This window comes from Eschrichtius robustus, chromosome 6, assembly GCF_028021215.1.
Source record: "Eschrichtius robustus isolate mEscRob2 chromosome 6, mEscRob2.pri, whole genome shotgun sequence".
Classification (NCBI taxonomy): domain Eukaryota; kingdom Metazoa; phylum Chordata; class Mammalia; order Artiodactyla; family Eschrichtiidae; genus Eschrichtius; species Eschrichtius robustus.
In genome coordinates this window covers 4,638,018-4,658,247 of record NC_090829.1, presented here as the reverse complement: position 1 = coordinate 4,658,247, position 20,230 = coordinate 4,638,018, and positions in this window count along the sequence as shown.

Here is a 20,230-nt window from a genome sequence, read left to right as displayed (position 1 = left end):
ATTCATCTTTTTTTCTCCTTTTTTTGCCAAAATATAATTTATGTTTTCCAATTTTTTAAATTGAAGTATAGTTGATTTACAATGTTGTGTTAATTTCTGCTGTATAGCAAAGTGATTCAGTTATACATATATACATTCTTTTTTTAAAATATTATTTTCCATTATGTTTATCATAGGATATTGAATATAGTTCTCTGTGCTATACAGTAGGACCTTGTTGTTTATCCATTCTCTATATAATAGCTTAATCTGCTAACCCCAATCTCCCAGTCCATCCCTCCCCCAACCCCCTTCCCCTTGGCAACAACCATGATCATCTCCATGTCCATGATTCTGTTTCTGTTTCATAAAGAGTACCCTGATCAGACTTTCACTTTTTAAATGGCTCTCTCAGAAATGGAGCGTGGCCTGGAAGAAGAGCCTGCAGACAGTATCAGAGACGAAGTCTAAGGAGATTGTTTACTATCTCCGACACTAGATTTGCTGGGGGTTGTTCAGAAACTAACCCATACACACAGGACCATTGTGCTGGCTTGGGTGTGGTTTGGTTTTGTCTTCTTACAAGAATGGGATTAAAGCTAATGTAGACTCCTGCCACAAGAAATACAGAGAGTTTTCATGGTGATCCATTTTGTTTTCTTTCTTTTTCCAAAGCCATCCAAAATGTTAAGAGAACTCTTTCAGTTAAGAAAGCATTATGGGTAGAGATTGGTTTAAGATGGCGGAGTAGAAGGACACGCACTCACTCCCTCTTGCGAGAGCACCGGAATCACAACTAACTGCTGAACAACCTTCTACAGGAAGATACTGGAACCCACCAGAAAACATACCCCACATCCAAAGACAAAGGAGAAGATGGAAGGAGACTGTAGGAGGGGTGCAATCACAATAAAATCAGATCCCATAACCACTGGGTGGGTGACTCACAAACTGGAGAACACTTACACCACAGAAGTCCACCCACTGGAGTGAAGGTTCTGAGCCCCATGTCAGGCTTCCCAACCTGGGGGTCTGGCAATGGGAGGAGGAGTTCCCAGAGAATCAGACTTTGAATGCTAGCAGGATTTGATTGTAGGACTTCGACAGGACTGGGGGAAACAGAGACTCCACTCTCAGAGGGCACACACAAACTAGTGTGCGCATCAGGACCCAGGGAAGAGGAGCAGTGACCCCATAGGCGACTGAAGCAGACCTATCTGCTAGTGTTGGAAGGTCTCCTGCAGAGGCGGGGGGTGGCTGTACCTCACCGCAGGGACAAGGACACTGGCAGCAGAAGTTCTAAGACGTACCCCTTGGCATGAGCCTGTAGCCTCCAGTGTTGGGTCACCTCAGGCCAAACAACCGACAGGGAGGGAACTCAGCCCCACCCATCAGCAGACAAGTGTATTAAAGTTTTACTGAGCTCTGCCCACCAGAGCAACAGTCAGCTCTACCCACCACGAGTCCCTCCCATCAGGAAGCTTGCACAAGCCTCTTAGATAGCCTCATCCACCAGAGGGCAGATGGCAGAAGCAAGAAGAACTACAATCCTGCAGCCTGTGGAACAAAACCCACCACAGAAAGATAGACAAAAGGAAAAGGCAGAGGACTATGTATCACATGAAGGAACAAGATAAACCTCCCCCCAAAATTAAATGAAGTAGAGATAGGCAACCTTCCAGAAAAAGAATTCAGAATAATGATAGTGAAGATGATCCAGGACCTTGGAAAAAGAATAGAGGCAAAGATTGAGAAGATGCAAGAAATGTTTAACAAAGACCTAGAAGAATTAACGAATAAACACCTAGAAGAATTAAAGAACAAACAAACAGAGATGAACAATACAATAACTGAAATGAAAAATGCACTAGAAGGAATCAATAGCAGAATAACTGAGGCAGAAGAACGGAGAAGTGACCTGGAAGACAGAATGGTGGAATTCACAGCCATGGAACAGAATAAAGAAAAAAGAACGAAAAGAAATGAAGTCAGCCTAAGAGACCTCTGGGACAACATTAAATACACCAACATTGGCATTATAGGGTCCCAGAAGGAGAAGAGAGAGAGAAAGGACCCAAGAAAATATTTGAAGTGATTATAGTCAAAAAATTCCCTAACATGGGAAAGGAAATATCCACCCAAGTCCAGGAAGGACAGAGAGTACCAGGCAGGAAAACCCAAGGAGAAACACGCTGAGACACATAGTCGTCACATTGACAAAACTTAAAGACAAAGAAAAATTATTAACAACAACAAGGGAAAAACAGCAAATAACTTACAAGGGAACTCCCCTAAGGTTAACAGCTGATTTCTCAGCAGAAATTCTGCAAGCCAGAAGGGAGTGGCATGATATATTTAAAGTGATGAAAGGGAAGAACCTACAACCAAGATTACTCTACCTGGCAAGGATCTCATTCAGATTCAATGGAGAAATCAAAAGCTTTACAGACAAGCAAAAGCTAAGAGAATTCAGTACCACCAAACCAGCTCTACAACAAATGCTAAAGGAACTTCTCTAAATGGGAAACACAAGAGAAGAAAAGGACTTACAAAAACAAACCGAAAACAATTAAGAAAATAGTAATAGGAACATACATATTGATAATTACCTGAAATGTGAATGGATTAAATGCCCCAACCAAAAGTCACAGGCTCGCTGAATGGATACAAAAACAAGACCCATATATATGCTGTCTACAAGAGACCCATTTCAGACCTAGGGACACATACAGACTGGAAGTGAGAGGATGGAAAAAGATATTCCATGCAAATGGAAATCACAAGAAAGCTGGAGTAGCAATACTCATATCAGATAAAATAGACTTTAAAATAAAGAGTGTTACAAGAGACAAAGAAGGACACTACATAATGATCAAGGGATCAATCCAAGAAGAAGATATAACAATTATAAATATATATGCACCCAACATAGGAGCACCTCAATACATAAGGCAACTGCTAACAGCTATAAAAGACGATAGTAACACAATAATAGTGGGGGACTTTAACACCTCACTTACACCAATGGACAGATCATCCAGGCAGAAAATTAATAAGGAAACACAGCCTTAAATGACACAATAGACCAGATAGATTTAACTGATATTTATAGGACATTCCATCCGAAAACAGCAGATGGACCCACATCTTGGATCACAGATCAAGCCTCGGTAAATTTAAGAAAATTGAAATCATATCAAGCATCTTTTCTGAGCACAACACTATGAGATTAGAAATAAATTACGGGGAAAAAAACACAAACACGTGGAGGCTAAACAATACGTTACTAAATAACCAAGAGATCACTGAAGAAATCAAAGAAGAAATGAAAAAATACCTAGAGACAAATGACAATGAAAACACGTCGATCCAAAACCTATGGGACGCAGCAAAAGCAGTTCTAAGAAGGAAGTTTATAGCAATACGATCCTACCTCAAGAAACAAGAAAAATCTCAAATAAAGACTCTAACCTTACACCTAAAGAGAAAGAAGAACAAAGAAAGAGAAAGAAGAACAAACAAAACCCAAAGTTAGTGGGAGGAGAGAAATCATAAAGATCAGAGCAGAAATAAATGAAACAGAAACAAAGAAAACAATAGCAAATATCAATAAAACTAAAAGCTGGTTCTTTGAGAAGATAAACAAAATTGACAAACCATTAGCCAGACTCATCAAGAAAAAGAGGGAGAGGACACAAATCAATAAAATTAGAAATGAAAAAGGAGAAGTTACAACGGACACCTCAGAAATACAAACTATCATAAGAGACTGCTACAAGCAACTCTATGGCAATAAAATGGACAACTTGGAAGAAATGGACAAATTCCTAGAAAGGTATAACCTTTCCAGACTGAACCAGGAAGAAATAGAAAATATGAACAGACCAATCACAAGTAATGAAATTGAAACTGTGATTAAAAATCTTCCAACAAACAAAAGTCCACGACCAGATGGCTTCACAGGTGAATTCTATCAAACATTTAGAGAAAAGCTAATACCCATCCTTCTTAAACTCTTCCAAAAAAATTGCAGAGGAAGGAACACTCCCAAACTCATTCTAAGAGGCCACCATCACCCTGATACCAAAACCAGACACAGATACTACAAAAAAAAAAAAAAATACAGACCAATATCACTGATGAATATAGATGCAAAAATCCTCAACAAAATACTAGCAAACAGAATCCAACAACACATTAAAAGGATCATACACCACGATCAAGTGGGATTTATCCCAGGGATGCAAGGATTCTTCAATGTTCGCAAATCAATCAACGTGATACACCATATTAAAAAATTGAAGAATTAAAACCATATGATCATCTCAATAGATGCAGGAAAAGCTTTTGATAAAATTCAACACCCATTTATGATTAAAAACTCTCCAGAAAGTGGGCATAGAGGGAACCTACCTCAACATAATAAAGGCCACATATGACAAACCCACAGCAAACATCATTCTCAATGGTGAAAAACTGAAAGCATTTCCTCTAAGATCAGGAACAAAGCAAGAATGTCCACTCTCGTCACTATTATTCAAGATAGTTTTGGAAGTCCTAGCCACGGCAATCAGAGAAGAAAAAGAAATAAAAGGAATCCAAATCGGAAAAGAAATAAAACTGTCATTGTTTGTAGACAACATGATACTATACGTAGATAATCCTAAATATGCCACCAGAAAAATACTAGAGCTAATCAATGAATCTGGTAAAGTTGTAGGATTACAACTTAATGCACAGAAATCTTTTGCATTCCCATACACTAACAACAAAAGATCAGAAAGAGAAATTAAGGAAACAATCCCATTCACCATTGCAACAAAAAAATAAAATACCTAGGAATAAACTTACCTAAGGAGGTAAAAGACCTGTACTCAGAAAACTATAAGACACCGATGAAAGAAATTAAAGATGACACAAACAGATGGAAAGATATACCATGTTCTTGGATTGGAAGAATCAATATTTTGAAAATGACTGTACTACCCAAAGCAATCTACAGATTCAATGTAATCCCTATCAAATTACCAATGACATTTTTTACAGAACTAGAACAAAAAATCTTAAAATTTGTAGGGAGACACAAAAGACCCCAAAGAGCCAAAGCAATCCTAAGGGAAAAAAACGGAGCTGGAGGAATCAGATTCCCTAACTTCAGACTATACTACAAAGCTACAGTAGTCAAGACAGTATGGTACTGGCACAAAACCAGAAATATAGATCAATGGAACAGGATAGAAAGCCCAGAGATAAACCCATGCACATATGGTCAACTAATCTTTGACAAATGAAGCAAGGATATACAATGGAGAAAAGACAGTCTCTTCAATAAGTGGTGCTGGGAAGACTGGACAGCTACATGTGAAAGAATGAAATTAGAACACTTCCTAACACCATACACAACAATAAACTCAAAATGGATTAAAGACCTAAATGTAAGACTGGACACTATAAAACTCTTAGAGGAAAACATAGGAAGAACACTCTTTGACATAAATCACAGCAAGATTTTTTTTTGATCCACCTCCTAGAGTAATGGAAATAAAAACAAAAAGAAACGAACGGGACCTAGTGAAACTTAAATCTTTTGCACAGCAAAGGAAACTATAAACAAGATGAAAAGAACCCTCAGAATGGGAGAAAATATTTGCAAAATAATCAATGGACAAAGGATTAATCTCCAAGATATATAAACAGCCCATGCAACTCAATAATAAAAAAACAAACAACCCAATCAAAAAAATGGGCAGAAGACCTAAATAGACATTTCTCCCAAGAAGACATACAGATGGCCAAGAGGCACATGAAAAGCTGCTCCACATCAGTATTTATTAGAGAAATTCAAATCAATACTACAATGAGGTATCACCTCACACCGGTTAGAATGGGCATCATCAGAAAATCTATGAACAACAAATGCTGGAGAGGGTGTGGAGAAAAGGCAACCCTCTTGCACTGTTGGTGGGAATGTAAATTGATACAGCTACTATGGAGAACAGTATGGAGGTTCCTTAAAAAGCTAAAAATAGAGTTACCATATGACCCAGCAATCCACTACTGGGCATATACCCAGAGAAAACCATAATTCAAAAAGACACATGCACCCCAATGTTCATTGCAGCACTATTTACAATAGCCAGGTCATGAAAGCAACCTAAATGCCCATCGACAGATGAATGGATAAAGAAGATGTGGTACGTATATACAGTGGAATATTACTCAGCCATAAAAAGGAAGGAAATTGGGTTACTTGTAGAGATGTGGATGGACTTAGAGACTGTCATACAGAGTGAAGTAAGTCAGAAAGAGAAAAACAAATATTGTATATTAACGCATATATGTGGAATCTAGAAAAATGGTACAGATGAACCAGTTTGCAAGGCAGAAATAGAGACACAGATGTAGAGAACAAACGTATGGACACCAAGTGGGTAAGCAGGGTGGTGGCAGTGGTGTTGGTGCTGTGGTAAATTGGGAGACTGGGATTGACATATATACACTAATATGTATAAAATAGATAACTAATAAGAACCAGCTGTATAAATAAAAATAAAATAAAAATTAAAAAAAAAAGAAATCACTGCCGTTAGCTAATTTTTCAAACACAGGATTTGTCTCTTTAAATATCATCTTAAAGTGTATGATTGTGTGAAAGGCACTCATGAGATGTGGCAGTGCCTGGCAACTTTTGGCTCTGTTTCCTAAATTATCATGAATGGAGGAACAGCTTCTGCAGATGTCTGTTTCCCACGCCCAGATGAGTGAGGACCGGGGCACAGCGGGCCCACCAGGAGGGAGGTCAGGTGCCAGGCACCAGGTCCAGCACCAGGCACCGGTGCTGAGCAGTGGACGTCTCGGGAAGGGCTGCAGAAAGAACTGGGGTAGGTGCTGAGCCCGAGCCGGACACCAGAGGGGAAGGATGCGGGTGTGCAGGTGTGGATGCAGGTGGGCACGTGTGGATGCAGGTGTGCAGGTGTTTGGGCCACAGGAGGGAAGCAGGGACATGCTCTAAGCCAACACTGAAGGAAGACCCAGAATGAGTCCTGCACTAGTGAATGACAGTGGCAGTGAACTTTTTATGGGATGGAGGGGTTAAAGACATATTCAGAGGGGATTGCCTGGAAAAGATTCTCTCCTCTCATAGCTTAAAAAGGATCAGTGTTTCTGCCAAAGGCAGGTGTTATACATTATGAAATCAAACTCTTCTATGATATCAGAAATAAACATAGCCAAGTAAACTTATTTCTAAAATCGAATTTGAGGGGACTTGAGAGCAAGGAAGAATCACATTTTTCCTAATTTTTATAAATTTCAGAGTCTCGTAGGTTTTTATTGAAGTATAGTTGATTCACCTGCTGTACAGCAAAGTGATACAGTTATACATATATATACATTCTTTTTTAAAATATTATTTTCCATTATGGTTTATCACAGTATATTGAATATAGTTCTCTGTGCTATACAGTAAGACCTTGTTGTTTATCCATCCTATATATAATAGTTTGTATCTGCTAATCCCAAACTCCCAATCCATCACTCCCCCACCCGCCTCCCCTTTGGCAACCACCAGTCTGTTCTCGAGATCTGTGATTCTGTTTCTGTTTCATAAATAGATTAATTTGTGTTGTATTTTACCTTCCACATGTAAGTGATATCATAAGGTATTTGTCTTTCTCTGACTGACTTCACTCAGTATGATAACCTCTAGGTCCATCCATGTTGCTGCAAATGGCATTATTTTGTTCTTTTTTATGGCTGAGTAATATTCCATTGTATATATGTACCATATCTTCTTTATCCTTTCCTCTGTTGATAGGCATTTAGGTTCTTTCCAGGTCTTGGCTATTGTGCATAGTGTTTCAGTGAACATTGAGGTGCATGTATCTTTTTGAATTATAGTTTTGTCTGGATATATGCCCAGGAGTAGGATTGCTGGATCATACGGTAATTCTATTTTTAGTTTTTTTGAGGAAGTTCTGCACTGTTTTCCACAGTGGTCGCACCAATTTGCATTCCCACGAACAGTGTAAGAGGGTTCCCTTTTCTCCACACCCTCTCCAGCACTTGTTATTTGTAGACCTTTTTTTTTTTTTAATTTACTTATTTATTTATTTATTTTTGGCTGTGTTCGGTCTTCGTGTCCGTGCGAGGGCTTTCTCTAGTTGCGGCAAGCGGGGGCCACTCTTCATCGCGGTGCACGGGCCTCTCACTATCGCGGCCTCTCTTGTTGCGGAGCACAGGCTCCAGACGCGCAGGCTCAGTAGTTGTGGCTCACGGGCCTAGTTGCTCCGCGGCATGTGGGATCTTCCCAGACCAGGGCTCGAACCCGTGTCCCCTGCATTAGCAGGCAGATTCTCAACAACTGCGCCAGCAGGGAAGCCCCAGATCCTATGTTTTTAGGAGTTCCTTCACTTTCTTGTTCTGACAAAGCCTGGCTGTCCCGCTATGACTCTTTCCACACAACTCTCTCAAGTGAGGAATATTTTCCTCCTAAATCCTGCATATCATGGGGCCTGAAGTGGAGAGGCCCTTCCTGTTCTTTTTTTTACCACTTCTGGACCTGATTGCCACTTCCGAAAGACTTCTGACTCCCACTGAGAGGTGCACCATCCTAATACACCACTCTCTAATCCCCTTGCTGCAGTACCTACGGGCTTACTCTTCACCCCTCATCGTTCCTTGATCATTTTAGTACGAGGCTCTCTGCCACCTTCTTTTTTTATTATTAAAGTACAGTTGATTTACAATATTATATTAGTTGCAGGTGTACAACATAGTGATTCAATATTTTTATAGATTATACTCCATTTGAAGTTATTATAAAATACTGGCTATAGCTTCCTGTGCTGCACAATATAACCTTGTGGTTTATCGATTTTGTACTGCTCCCTTCCTAACCAACTCCATGTGGATCTTTTTTTACAGCCCTGGTTGTAGAAGAGCCTCTCTGCCAGCCTCCAGGTAGTTCTCAGTGAGAGTTGCTCCACATGTAGACGTATTTTTTATGTGTTTGTGGAGGAAGATGAGCTCAGCGTCTTCCTACCTACCATCTTGATCTCCTGTGAGGCCACCTTCTTTAAGAAATAAACAACTTTCAAGAAAAGACATTGTTCTCTAGCATATATGTTCTAGCAGTTGCCTGGAAGAAACATTAATAATCTTAAGGTTACAAATGAATAGTCCTTGGACCTGTTAAAGAAAACCTGTTTCAAATATAGCAGTATGTATATGTTAAACCCAAACTCCTACTTTATCCCTCCCCCTCCCTGGCTTTCCCCTTTGGTAACCGTTAAGTTTGTTTTCTAAGTCTGAGGGTCTATTTCTGTTTTGTATATAAGTTCATTTTTTTTAGATTCCACATATAAACAATATCATATATAAAATAGATAACCCACAAGGACCTACTGTATAGCACAGGGAACTATACTTAATACATTGTAATAATCTATAAGGGAAAAGAATCTGAAAAAAATTGGTATATATGTATGTATAACTGAATCACTTTGCTGTACACCTGAAACTAACATAACATTGTAAATCAACTATACTTCGATTAAAAATAATAAAATAATAAAATAAATTTTAAAAAAAGAAAACCTTCTCAAGATTACAGTAAAACAGCCATTCTTACCTATTTTCTGATGAGTGAACAAATTTGTATAACCTTTTGAAAAGGCACCTTGAATATATCAAGAGATATATCAAACACGGAGAGTTGAAAGTGTTTCGGAGTTTATACCTGACCCACTCACACCAAACACCCTGGTCCCCAACACACACACACAGAGCAGTCCTTAGGCAATGACTGATGTAAGTAGGGATATGAAAACCCAGTTCCCTGTCTCAAGCTGATTTCGGACGCACGCAGCAGCAAGCAGTAGCTGGAAGCAAGATCTCAGTTCCCGGGCCGCGAGTCGTAGCTGCTAGAACCCAGGGGCCAGAGGCTGGGGCCTGGGTCCCCAGTCCTTGCCTGCCTTGTCAGGAATGAATTCAGGCAAGGAGGCAGAAGGTAAAGAGAAAAGTAAAAAGTTTATTGGAAAAGCAAAGGACATGCGGAAAGACGCACGGGCGAACTCAGAGAGAGAGTCGTGCCTTTGGGAAGTTTAAATCCTTTATAAGGGGGCAGTCTTCGGGGTTTTATTTCCCTTCTGGCCAATCATCTGGCTTTGTCCCTCCTGGCTGATTAGTCTCAGGACCCTCCCCATAGGTGCGCACGCACCTCTCCACCTCATGCACGGATCCCGCCGTTAAGGCGTCTGGGAGAAACAAGACTCATTATGGCCTGGCCTTGTCCCCTGACTTTTGACCCCCCAAGGAGCCTTTCTGTGCATGCGTAATGTCTCTCGTGCCCCAAGGGGCAGGGGAGAGTGGAGATCCCTTGATACTTTATTCAAACAAGGTTTTGTCCCTCTTTGTTCTTGCCATGACAGTTATCTTAAGACATCCGCAAGAGACAAAGCTTGGCTATTTACCCTGTCTCTGTCATTGCTTCCATTTCGGAGAGCAAACAGCAGGCTGATTTTAAATGCCTAACCTGAAGCCCACCTATCTCCTGTCTCAGGAAATGCAAACAGGAGGCTAGTTGTAAGTGTCCGGCCTGAAGCCCACTTTTTCCTGCCCCTTGAAATGTAAGCAGAAGACCAGTTGTAAATGTCTAACCTGGAGCCCATCTACCTCCTGCCTCAAAGCCAGGACAACCTTGAAGTGTAATTTACACTCAGAGCTTCTCTGGGGATCTGTCTGAGGCTGGAACTTGGCCTGAAATATCCCTCTGTCTCAGTGTCTCTCCTTCCCTGCCTTGTTTCCCCTCACACTCTTTCCGATTCTTCCGGGAGCTCTTTCTTAATAAACCCCTTGCACAGATTCCTCTTTTCAGAGTCTGCTTCTGGGGAACTGATGAAAAACTCAGTCTAAATGGGATTTAGGTGCCTGGAGACCAGGGACATTAAAAGCCCTTCAATGCCAAGAACATACCACACAACAACGAACTTCCCACCCAAAATGGCCAAAGCACCCTGACCAGGAAACACTGGAGAGAGAGGGGGAAAGAATAAAAAAAGAGTATTCAGCTCAGACCTAAACCAGACAAAGTCCAAAGTTTAGACTTGGTTGAGGAGGGGGGAGTCAAATAAAGACACCGAGAAGGAGTAGCGAGAGAGACAGGGAAAATACCAAGAGATGGGAAACCAAGAAAGGTATGTGTTCCAAAAAGAAGGGGGTCTCAGCAGTGTTAGGTGCTAGCGGTCACATAGGCAAGAATAAAGAAATGGTCATTAAGTTTGCCCCATGGAAGTCTCTGGTGCCCTTGACAAGTGCCATTTCTAAGGGACAGTAAGACTGGAGCCAGATAAAGTGAAGAATGAATGGGTGTAAAAGAACAAGAGAAAGCTGGTGTGCTTGGTCTTGAATAGTTGCCGAATAATAGGAAGGTGACTGAAGAAGAATTCGGGACAAAGGGAAATTTTTTAAGAGCACGCTTATAATGATAGAAATGATTTGGTAAAGAAGGAGCAGTTGATGGCACAGGAGAGAGGAGAAAACAGAAAGAACATAGCTTGAGCAGGAAAGAAGAGATGGGATCTACTTACCCTTTCCCAGTGGTCCCATTCTTAGAAGAATAATGCCTCTGCTCTTCAGCAGCCCACCTCTCACCCCTCCCCATAGGGAAGGAAATGCACCAATTTTTCAAAATGACTCATCTTCCTCCAACAAGGGATTGAAAGACTTCTTGCTAAAGCACAGAGAAAACTCATAGTCATAACCCCTCCCGTCATATACGCAGTTCTCACGCCCTACGTAGTCTTGAATAAAGATCAGGGCAGGTGGGGGAATTTGACCCTGAATTTTGAAAGATAAGATTTTCCTCCTTTGGGAATTCCCTGGTGGCCCAATTGTTAGGACTCTGTGTTTTCACTGCCAAGGGTAAAAGGGAAGGAAGGAAGAGAGAGAGAGAAAGAGGGAGAGGGAGGAAGGAAGGAAGAAATAAAGAAAGAAAGAAAGAAAGAAAGGAAGGAAGGAAGGAAGGGAGAAAGAAAGAGAGAAAGAGAGAGAGAGGAAGAAAGGAAGGAAGGAAAGAAGGAAGGGAGAAAGAAAAAGAAAGAAAGAAAGATAAAGAAAGAAAGGAAAGAAAGGAAGAAAGGAAGGAGGGAAGGAAGAAGGAAAGGAAAGAAAGAAAAGGAAAGAAAGAAAGAAAGGAAATAAAAAAGAAAAAGAAAAAAGGAAAGATCCTCCTCCCTTGCCTCCTCTGGCCCTCTGTGACCTCTATGGAAGGGCACTGCTCAAATCTTTCAGGAAAGAACTTGGGGCAAGGAACACAGCTGACCACCTACAGCTGCTGCATCTTTGAGATCTGCCCCAACATTCATATCGAGGCCACTCTGCCCAGGCTGCTGCCAGCTAATGCCTGAGCTCTGCAGGCTACTAGGGCCAATGCAGGGCTCCTCTAACCGGCCACCTTTGCTCTGGAGCTCTCCATCAGCCTGATCTAGACTTTCTCAGAGCTGCACTGCAACCTGAGCTTTTCCTAGGATCCCCCTTCCTCACCGCTCTCCTTTCACAGGTGCCAGACCTGCAGCCTGGTCTGAGATTCCCCTCTAGCTGCTTCTATGACCGCTCCTCTTTATCTATCACAAGCATTTCCTACACTAAATCTCTTGCACTCCTAATTCCATCTCGGTCTGCTTCCTACAGGACACAAACTGACACAAGTCCTTCTTCCTTTGGATATCAGACACATGGCCCAAAATTCAGGTCTTGTTAATTCACCAGTTTGAAGATTTTACCTATCTTGCATTTCAAACAAAGACTTGGCATCTGTCGAAATATTAAATCCAATTTTTGTATTTCAAGAAGTAGACGGTTAAGAAATTGTTGTTATTATTGATAGCTATGCTCATTTTATAAATGATTGTTATAACCTCCAAAGGATCTGGCCCCAACTCATATCTGTCTGTTCCCTATCGAATAAGCATAGTTCCATAGATTGTTATTCCTGTTGTTTGCTCTTTTCTTGTGATTTTCCAAGAAATCACGATGAATAGACTGGAATAATGTCATGATACAAATAGAGTGAAGGATGCCACCCAGGCATTCTGTATCAGGAGGGTTCTTGGTTACCAGCTAAAGTTAACTTAAGCAATAGGGAATTTACAGCCATGATACAGGGCAGGGCAAAGGAGACTGACAGGACCAAGAGGAAGCAGGGGCACCAGGCTTGGGGATGGACGGAAAGAATCAGGGCGCTGGGAGCAGGACGCAGCAACCAATGCATGTTGGGAAATCCTGTTCAGGACGACGCCAGCATGTTGGCCATTGCTGTAACGTCACCTGCAACCATCTCTGACATCCGTGTGTCCAACCGGTTGGGCTCAAGTCAAACAGCTGCCATCTGACTGCACCAGGGAAAAGGAGAGAAGAGATCCAGGAAGTTCCCCTTAACAGTGAGGGGACAGGCGTTACCACTACCAAGGCTAAGAACAAAGGGGAGAAGAAATTGCTTCAAAGGAAATTAAGGAGGTGTTATGAAGGTGCCGAGTGCAGGAAGATAAAGAAAAAGAGATGAATTCCACCACGCCCTTCTAGATCTCAAACCAACCCTTTGCAATCATTCAAAAAGCATAGATTTGATTTCGAGATCTGCAAGTCTGTTTCTGTTTTGTAAATAAGTTCATTTCAACTATACTCCAGTAAAAATTGAAAAGAAATTGAAAGCAATTTCTAAATGCAAAGAAAACCACAAACAACATAGAAAGTTTGTTCAAAGAAAATATCAGAGCAGTGGTTCTCAACTTTGGTTGATAAAAGGATCATCAGGGGATCTTTTATGAATCCTGGTTCTCAGGTCAAAACCCAAACTAATTAAGTAAAAATTTGGGGGTCGGGGCAACCTAGGCATCAGACCTTATAAAAGTGCCCAGGTGATCCTAACGTGTAGCCAAGATTGTAAACAATCTTTCTTCTAGTAGAAAGTCCAATACATAAAACAGACAAACAGCACTGCTTCAGCTGGACAGGGAGATTGGCACCATTCCCATCCCTGTGGTCCCTGAGGTACCGCTAAGGAATCCTTTATACCAGCACTTAAGATGAGTTGTAATTATGTATTTGTTGACTCATTTTTCCCACACCCCAAATCCAGTCTGTCAGCTTGGCTCAACCTTCAAAAAATAATCCGAATCCAACCACCTCTGTTCCCTCCTGCTGCTGCTCTGGTCCAGGCCACCATCATCCCCTGCTTGGATTGTTGCCATAGCTTCCCGAAGGGTCTCCCCGCTTCTACCCCTGCACCCTGCATTCTGCTCTCAACACAGCAGCAGGAATAATTCTTATATAAGGTTAGTCCGAGTATGGCTCTCCTCCACCCAAAGCCCTGAGATGGCTGTTTCATTCAGAGTAAAAGGCAAAACCTCTGAGCCTCTAGATCAGGGATCAGCAAACTTTTGGAGTGAATATTTCCACCTGTTCAGGCCATATAGTCTCTGTCACAACTTTCCAGCTCTGCCGTGGTAGCCAGAAAGCATCCACGGATGATGTGGAAATGGGCAAGCATAGCTGCGTGCCAGTAAGACTTGATGCACAAAAGCAGGCAGGCGGTTGGACGTGGCCCACAGGTCCATGTTCGCCAACCCCTGCTGCACAAACCAGACCCCCCAGGGCCTGATACCCTTCTGCCCCCTCCTTTCAGTCACACTGGCCTCCTGGAAGCTCCAGGCAAATTCCTGCCTCTGGCAGTGTGTCCTGTGGTCCCTCTGACCTTGGTGTTTTCTTCTGGCTCGTCCCTCAGATCTTACCTTCTCAGTAAGGCCCATCACGACCGCCCTGTTTCCCATAGCACCTGTCTCCCCACCTCCACCCCCAAGGGTACCCTAGACACCCCCTGACTCGTTCTCTGATTTTCTTTCCATCACACCTTTCCCTCTGAAACATACTTCACAATTTGCTTATGTATTAAGCTATGTACTGTCTGTCTAGAATGTCAACTGCCCAAGGGCAGAATATCTATCAGGATTCAACCAGAGCAGGAGAACCACAGGCGAGCTGGAGAAAGGGGATGGATCACAGGGGTGCAGTCGTGGGAACAGGTGACACAGCTGCACGGGCTCTTGCCTCTGCATCTGCTGTGGAGCCTGGTGTGGCCGGAAGTCAAGCTCTCCAGCAGTCAGGAAGGAGACCTGGCTGTGTGTGGGAGCGGGGACACGGTGGCACTCACGGGACAACCTTGGACTTCGGTGGCCCACTGCCTCCAGTCCGGTGCCGGGGGAATCGCGGCAGAAGCTGGCCCTCTGTCCTGGAGCTGCAGCAGGCTGGACCCAGGCCTCAGAGAAGAGGAAGAGGAGCCCCAGCAAGCCTGGAAGGTGACCCCAGCACCAGGACGGTGGTCCAGCAGGTCGGCTCCCATGTCACGTGCTGCCCCATGCACTGACCTTCAGAGACGGTGCCATAGCTGGGCTCCTGCCATGCAGAGCTTCTGCATGTTTCTCTGGGGCCATCTTCATCCCGGAAATGCACAGAGAAGGAAATTCTGGGAAATGAAGTTCCAGCCTAGAGAGTTTGGCACATTATAAAGCTGCCCCAGGCGGGAATCCTATGGTCTGTTTGTTTACTGATGAATCAGAATCCACAAAACCCAAAACAGTGCCTGCCTGGCACATGGTAAGTGCTTTAAAAACAGTGGATGAATGGATCACTGAATGATGAATGAATCCGTGATACTTGGGTGGTTATTTGATTCATATGAGCACCCCTGCTAATGTGTAAGTTCCACGAGGGCAGAGAAAATGTGTTTTGTGCCCTGCATGGTACCAACAGCACCTAGCCTGCACCTTCAGTCTCCAGGCATGTGACCATCCGAGGAAACTCTGCCCAGACGCCAAAAGTAGAGAGAACTTCCGGTCCTAATGGTCTCTCTGCAAGAACGCCAAAGGGTATCCTATACAGACCCACAGTGACTCTTCCTAAAATCCTTTCTCCAAACCCTTAGTGCCTCTATTCCTGACTCCCTCCCCAGGCTGTCTCCCCTTGCTCTCTGCTCCCCTCCCTCCTAAGATTCTGCCCTCCCACTCTTCCCTCACCTCACCGACTGCACTGCATCTTCTCTCCCTCACATTCCTACACGAATCTCCACAACGCCTGCTCCCACCCACCGCCTAGCACCCGAATCTACGCCGGAAGCCCAAGTGAGCCAGCAGAGGCAATCTCCCTCAGAAAACTGTGTGTGTGTCTGTACAGTAAGTCCCCTACATATGAACCTTCAAGTTGCGAACTTTCAAAGATGCAATGTGTGTTCGCATGTCCAATCACGAAAGTTAGTGCCTGTGTCTGGCGTACATTGTCACGTGCATGCATCCTCTACAAGTGGTTGTGCTTTTGTATACTTTACTGTACAGTACTGTACAGAGTACAGTAGTACAGTATCTTTGTTTCAAACCCAGGATATCTGGAAGCAAGCGAAAAAGCAGCGGTGATGTAGCTGGTACTGATTACTCCTGGTACTGTTAAGAAGCGCCAAGTGATAATGATGGAAACAAAAGTTGAGGAAGAAGAAGTAACTGAAGAACCGAAGGGATTCACGATGCAGGAAATGGCAGGGGATTTTCTTTATTTGAGGAGGCGCTGTTAGTTTTTGAGGCACAGGATCGGAAGGTAGAATGGTACATGGAGGTTGCAGCAGCTGCTCAGAATGCAATCCAGTGCTATTGTGTGACGAGAAAAAAAGAGCTACTCCCCAGACATCACTGGATCATTTTTTCAAGAGGGTGGATAGAATTGAATCCAGCAAGGAACCAAAACCTGTGCCATCAGCGTCAGGTGTGAGTGACATTGCAGCTTGCCCTCCTTCTCCTGCTGCTGACGATTCTTCAGCTCTACCATCTCCCACCTCCCCTCCCTCCTCCATCAGTAACTCTTCCTGCCTGTTCCCTCGATGCCAGCCCCTGGATGCCAGCTGCTGTACTGCACTACTGTACTTTTCAAGGTACTTCACTGTAAGATTTAAAATGCTTTCTTTATAGAAAGAAATACCACTATGTACCCTCCTTCATTTTCTGCTTTACCCAGGGGAAGAAGAAAATGACTCAGTTTCCTCTAAGTACTGGCCATCCCCCTTTCTCTGACTTATTTTACATACATAGTAAGGGCCCTATACTCAGTCAGCAAATGTTTATAAAGCATGTACTATGTGTCAAGTGCTTTGGACATATATACATAACCTACCCTGCCAAATTTCTGATTAGGCGTGTTTCTTTCAGATTTTGTTTTTGACACTTTCCTTTGGTTTCGAACCATATTTACAACAATTCTTTAAATTTAATTTATGTCTGCCTTGTACAATGATTTTCCCATCACTGAGTTCTGTATCTTTGGGTCAGCTAGAGTTCACCTTTGAGTCATTTTTTTCAGGGACCTTTCTTTGGTAGCTACTTGGCTTACCTTTTCAGAAATGGAATGAGATAGATAGATGGATAGAGAGATGATAGATAGATAGATAGATAGATAGATAGATAGATAGATAGATAGATAGATATTGATAGAATAAAATGTTGCACCATTCTTTTGTTTAATTTCTTTTTTTAAAGTGTATTTTTTAAATTGAAGTATAGTTGCTTTACAATGTTGTGTTAGTTTCAGGTGTACAGCACAGTGATTCAGTTTTATATATATGTGTATGTATATATATATATATTCTTTTTCAGATTCTTTTCCCTTATAAGTTATTACAAAATACTGAGTATAGTTCCCTGGCTTGCACCATTCTTTTTTTTTTTTTTTTTTTTTAATTTATTTATGGCTGTGTTGGGTCTTCGTTTCTGTGCAAGGGCTTTCTCTAGTTGTGGCAAGCGGGGGCCACTCTTCATCGCGGTGCGTGGGCCTCTCACTATCGCGGCCTCTCTTGTTGTGGAGCACAGACTCTAGACGCGCAGGCTCAGTAATTGTGGCTCACGGGCCCAGTTGCTCTGCGGCATGTGGGATCTTCCCGGACCAGGGCTCGAACCCGTGTCCCGTGCATTGGCAGGCAGATTCTCAACCACTGCGCCACCAGGGAAGCCCCTTGCACCATTCTTAAACCAAATCTTTGCCGCATCTATTCCCATAATCTATGCTGTTCTAAATCTTAATATTGTAGAGAAGATATCAGAGGGAAATATGATTGTCCCCCTTTGTAGGCCACCTGATTTTCTCCCTGGATGCTTTGGAAGTATTTGATTTTTAAAATATCACCGGGATATGTCTGGATATTTTTTCACTACTGTAGGCAGATACTGCATTAGCCATTTCTATATAATCAGGTTTCCCACAGCTCGGGAATATCTGCTTCTAACATACATTTGAATGTGACTCTCATCCTTTTGCTCTGGTCTCCTTTTTAGAAACCTCAGTTACCTCTGTTTTATCACTCCCCTCTGCTCCTAAGCTATCCATCTGTCATTATTTTTAACTATTTGTCCACTTTTTCCGCATCCTGAAGAGTGGGTTTTGTGTTTTCCTGCTTCAGAATCTTTCTATTAGCTCCTTGGGCTTTTTTACTACTTCTTCATCCTAGAAGGTAAAGCTAACTTTGGCTTAGCGTTTCCTCCACAAACTGAAAGGCTGGATTCACCTAATTCTCCTGATTGCCCTTGGAACCCTCCCGTCAGGTTCTGATGCTGAAGGCTGGTTGATGTCAATGCCTGTTTCCTATTCGGCCTGAACTAAACAGCCTGCAGAATGCCAAGGGCATTCCCAGCAGAGAAATGTCTTTGCACAGCTTCTTCCCAGCACTGGTGGAGCTGCAGAGCTTCCAGCTTTCTGCTGCTGGCTTGTCGTTTGCCAGGCCTCCACGCCAGGTAACAGCCGCATCTCTGCCAACCCTGTCTCGGTCCTGCCGCCGGCCAGCTCCGGCACAAGCCTCACCACCCAGCTGGATGCAGGCCCCGTGGCGGCTGCGTGAAACCAGTTGCCTCCCACTGCTACTCGCTCCAGCTCCCTGGGCTGCGGAGTGGAAAAGAAACTCAGCAGCGTGTTCTACGTGACCCCCTGGCCCACCCTGGGCATCTCCAGCCTGTGCCCGACAGGTTGGGCGTAATAAACTCTCCCAAGGTCTCCTCGATTGCCTCTGAGTTCAGCTCCTTCCCCATCTTGCTGCCCTTCTGCTTGGGATAGTCAGCGCTCACAAGCCCTGGAGATTCCCTTTGCCATGAGCAATGCTGAGCTGCAGCTACAGAACAAAATTGGCCACACGTGTTTTAAGTCCTGGATCCCATCTGTCAACACACCACTCATTATCACCTAGAAACCATTGCGTTCTGGCATTAATTTGCAACGGCGTTGGTCCTTCTCTTGGTACACGTGAATATTCTCCGCTCAGAGCAATGACAAAACTGGAAAATTCTCTCCTTCCTTCCTCGTCAAAACGATCTTCCTACTTTCCGCCTAGTCCTAAACCCAACTGAGGTGTTCTGCATCAGAAATCCGTAGCCCAGGCTGCTGGGAGAGAACCAGACACACAGATCCATCTTATCTGGTGTGCACAGACACAGACAATGCTTTAGGATGAAAATCCTCGCTTTAGAGTTTGCAAAGACCTTGCACATAGGCTCTTCCGTGACTCTTCAAGAGATGCATGGAAGAGAGAGATCTTGATGACCTCTGTTGCACGGGTGGCAGGAATATGCCGGGCATCCACTGCAGCTCTGCCCCAGCAGCCCTCTTCACCCTGGACAGCCTCTAGTATGTTCCCATGGCTTCCGTCTCCCCGACTCTGGCAGTCTCTCCAGTCTGCCTCCCAAATGCCCTTGCTCATGTTACAGCATCTCTGGAGCTGATCCCCCACTTTGGCTCACTGGGCTGGCACCGGGCACTCCGGACAGCCCTCTGCTTCCTGCCTCACCCCCATGGCTGCAGCCCTGGCTCTGGTCTCACTCTGAGCCCAATGCCCTCAGCAGCAAAGCTGAGCCGGCTCTGCTCCCTCCCACGCCTAGTCTGGAAACTCAGTCTGGGTCAAGCCCTGGCCTCCCCATTTACCTAGGAGAGCAAGGCAAATATAGATGAGGAAACGAGGCCCCAGAGGGGGCAGAATATACTGGGACCACATGATCCCCCAGGCCAGGCAGCCCACGTTGGAAATGCAGGCTAGTCGTCTGCTCAGAGTGTGACCCTAGACAAGTGTCTCAACCTTTTAAAGTCTCTATTTCTCAGCTGTAGAAAGAATACCATGGTAATACATTTGCCCCTCAAAGGCGTTTTGCAAATATTAAATGAAATGGGTATAAGTTAA